This window comes from Nycticebus coucang, chromosome 3, assembly GCF_027406575.1.
Source record: "Nycticebus coucang isolate mNycCou1 chromosome 3, mNycCou1.pri, whole genome shotgun sequence".
Taxonomy (NCBI): Eukaryota; Metazoa; Chordata; class Mammalia; order Primates; family Lorisidae; genus Nycticebus; species Nycticebus coucang.
In genome coordinates, this window is record NC_069782.1 from 56691560 (window position 1) to 56695393 (window position 3834).

General features: G+C 37.0%; 1 non-coding gene across 1 annotated transcript; it reads right to left on the reverse strand.

The window, feature by feature from the left end:
* Positions 1-3507: 3507 nt before the first annotated feature.
* Positions 3508-3614, reverse strand: LOC128582692 (U6 spliceosomal RNA). Its single transcript, XR_008379139.1, has one exon. It is a non-coding gene; the product is annotated as a U6 spliceosomal RNA (small nuclear RNA).
* Positions 3615-3834: the final 220 nt, after the last annotated feature.

The following is a 3834-nucleotide window of genomic DNA, read 5'->3' on the forward strand; positions in this document are numbered from 1 at the left end:
TTTTTCTATTTTAGTAGAGACAGGCTTTCTACAGCATGGTGACTCATGCTGTAATCACAGCATTTTGGGAGCCTAAAGCAGAAGGATCACTTGAGGCCAGGGGTCCAAGAACAGCCCAGGTTATTACAGCCCGGGTTAGTGAGACCTTGTCTCCATAAACAAAAAAAAAAAAAAAAAAAAAGGAAAAAGAAAAAAAGCCCTCAATGTTAAGCTAGTTCTTTGTTTGTTTGTTTGTTTGAAACAATAGTAGGGCAAGAGTCACAGACTGAAATGCTTTCAGGACCCTGAGAGATGCAGAGGACAGAGTGAAAGGTGACAGAGAGAGAATGTGATTCAAAAGTTTTTGAAAACTCAGTTTGAGCCAAGTGAAATATGATCATGGGCTGTGTTTTTCAAACTCTACTATTTTGAGCTGAGCAACTAGAGTCAACGTTCCACAGCAGCAGACAATAAATCTAACTTATCTACCCAGTATCTTAATTTAGCACAAAACCTAGCCATTATATATAGATGCTCAACTGGTATTTCTTTGATGACAAATTAAAAATAAGTAAATAAAGGTTGCTGTATTCTTTTTTTTTTTTGGCCGGGGCTGGGTTTGAACCCGCCACCTCCGGCATATGGGACTGGCGCCCTACCTGCTGAGCCACAGGCGCCACCCAGGTTGCTCTATTCTTTCACTCAGTCAATTTGTCTCCACTTCACCACCCACAACTAATCAATTTAATCAATGGACAGATGTCAATAATCTATATTTTTATGTCTTCTTCTATCTTTCCTGTCCATTATCCAAGTTGTATATGCAACATTTCTTATGTAAAATTACTGCAATAACTTCCTGATGGTCTTTCTTCAGGATGTTCTCCTCTATTTTCTTCAATATACAGATTGAATTTCCTTGATCCAAAATGCTTGTAACCAGAAGTGTCTTGAACATTGGATTTTGGGGGGAATGTTTGCATATTCAAAATCAGATATCTTGGGGGTGTGTCTCAAGTCTAAACACAACATTAATTTATATTTTATATATAATTTATACATGTAGCCTGGAGGTAATTTTATACATTTTAAAAATAATTTTTTTCCTAAAACAAAGTGTATACATGAGGTCAGCTATGGAATTTTTACTGTAGGTGCTTAAAAAGGTGCTTAGTTTTTAGAGAATTTCAAATTTTCTGGGGGTTTTGTAGGAGTTTAGGAATGTGTAACTGGTATTACAAGACCTTGTGTCCTGCTCAAAACCCTTTAGTATTTTACACAGAGTCTAAGTCCCTTAGCATGGTAGGCAAAATGTTCATGGTCTGGTCCTTTCCTCATCTGCTGCTCATCTTCCTCAGGTCCTTATAATTTTAGCTTTTCTGAATTTTTCAGTTATTGATGTACAAGGTGAATTTTTGACACATTCTTCCTTCCACTTAAAGTGCCCTTCAGCTGTCATTTGTCTGTCCATCTTTTAAGATCTTGCTTCCTCCAAGACCCTTTCCTGACCAACTCAGTGTCAGAGATGGATGTCTGTTTTTGCTCCTCTTGTGCCACAGTGCTCTGCATTTCTTTCATTGAATTTACCTCACTGGCTTATTCTTGTGTCACTTGTCTGATTTCCCTATTTTATTGCTAACTCCTCGAGGCCAGAATCCAAATCTACTTCCCATGCCTGACACATGGCAGGTGGCCAGAAGGTGCCTTAATCACTATTACAAATAATTATTATATGCCAGTGTATGTTCAGTGAATATGTGTAAAGCAGAAGAGAAGGGCTAGGTGTCATATAAAAGATGCAAAGCGAGGATTTAGTTGAGAGAAAATTCTCTAGTAGAGATGGCATTTGGAATGAGCTTTGATTTATGGGTAAATTGAGAGGAGATAAATGATATTTAGTTATTCAACAATTATTAAGCAGTGACCATTTGCTAGCCACTGGGACAGGCTGTGATGTTATCCAGCTCCTGTCTAGTCTTTGTCATCTCATTGTAATCTCTATTTGATTACTACTTACAAATGTAGACATTTTTAAGACATATTCTGAATTTCAGTTTATTTTCTTTTGTGATTTATGATGAAGAAATTTAATTTCTAAAACTGCACTTGAAAGTGGACACTTTTTTTTCTTGTGGCAGAGTTTCACTTGGTCACTTTGGGTAGAGTGCTGTGGCATCAGGCTGGCTCACAGCAAGGTCAAACTCTTGGGCTCAAGCGATCCCCTTCCCTCAGTCTCCAAAGTAGCTGAGACTATAGATGCCTGCCACACGCCCTGCTGATTTTTCTATTTTTATATAAGATGAATAAGAATTTGTTTTCTTCTATAGAATAGAAAACTGGTTTTGTTACCAAGGCTTTGATGAATGACATTTTCAGAGGTGTCCAGACTGAGTTAAAGATTCAAGGTTGACTTTATAAGGCTGATAGAAAGCCCATTAGAAAAACTGGCTAGATACCTCACCAATAACATTTCCTGATCTGTAGTGAATAAGAAATGTCACTTTCTGACAGGTCTGGGAATTCCAATTTACTCTGGGACCTCGAGAGAAGAGGAATTTACCCAATACATATAGGTACCTCATAGCATAGACAAAACCTTGGCTAGTGAGAGACTTTCAAGCCTGACCTCAGATTCCTTATAAAAAGTTCCAGCAAATCCAATTGTAAAAGAAAGTCTTCAGTTAAGGCCTTGGTAAAGCCGAGATGGCTAATAATTATTCTTACTGCACTTTATACAAATCATCAGACCCAGTATACTGAAAGTAAAGTTTATTTTGACAATTAAATTGATTCTGCTGTAATTTGTTTTTAGTAAAATGGAAAATTAGAGAAAAATGTGATTCAAAAATAAAATACTGTGGCCCACCTGTATTAAATTACAGCCTTGTCTACAATGCAGGCTCATAGAATGAGACATAGCTGTTTAACTAAACTGATCTGTTAACAAGCCTAAGACACTGGCCAATGAATATAAAATTATATACAATAGTCAGATTTGCTCCAATTTGTGTTTTTCTTCCTACTTCTTAGCCCTGAGATAACATAGTAGGTTTTAATTTCAAAGTGGGTTCTGAGGAAAAAAACAAAATTAAAAATATTTACCTCAAGATACATGCCACTCACATATTTTGAGATGACGCCCTCAGAAATAACATTACAAAAGCTTGCTGAGAATACTTGTCTGAATCTACAGACTAGATGCCAAAAAAAGTGTGATTAGAGATTTCTCTGACTCTAAGACTAATGGGAAAAAAACTTCAAAAGCCTTAAGGCTCAACAAAAATCACCTGTTGGCTACCCTGGATGTAATCTGTGCAGTATTAAACACTATCTGCTGTGTCTATGTAGATATCTCAGGAGAAATTAGAACCCAAATAAAAAATTTCCCAGTAATTGGTGTCGCTACAACAGGGCCTCACAAGTGACCCCACACTCAGCTGATTTTCAGGTATGTTCACTTAAATTTCCCAGAACTTCATATCAGTTCTATGGAAACTCTTAAAACTAAGTATTATCTTTTTTTTTTTTTTTAATATGGAACGCTTCACGAATTTGCGTGTCATCCTTGCGCAGGGGCCATGCTAATCTTCTCTGTATCGTTCCAATTTTAGTATATGTGCTGCCAAAGCGAGCACAAAACTAAGTATTATCTTAAAGAACTGTGCTAAGGTAGTGAAAAAGAATACTGATGTTCTCATAATGCAAACCTTAGCCTCAAAACCCAGAACTTGTAGATACCTGTAGGTTGACTACTAAATGGTTTCATTTTCTCCCATGGAAACAATCCTGGCTTCATCCCTTTCAGTGTAAAAAAGCCAGATTGGGCTGTTATTTACTTCTTTACCCTGGAGTAAT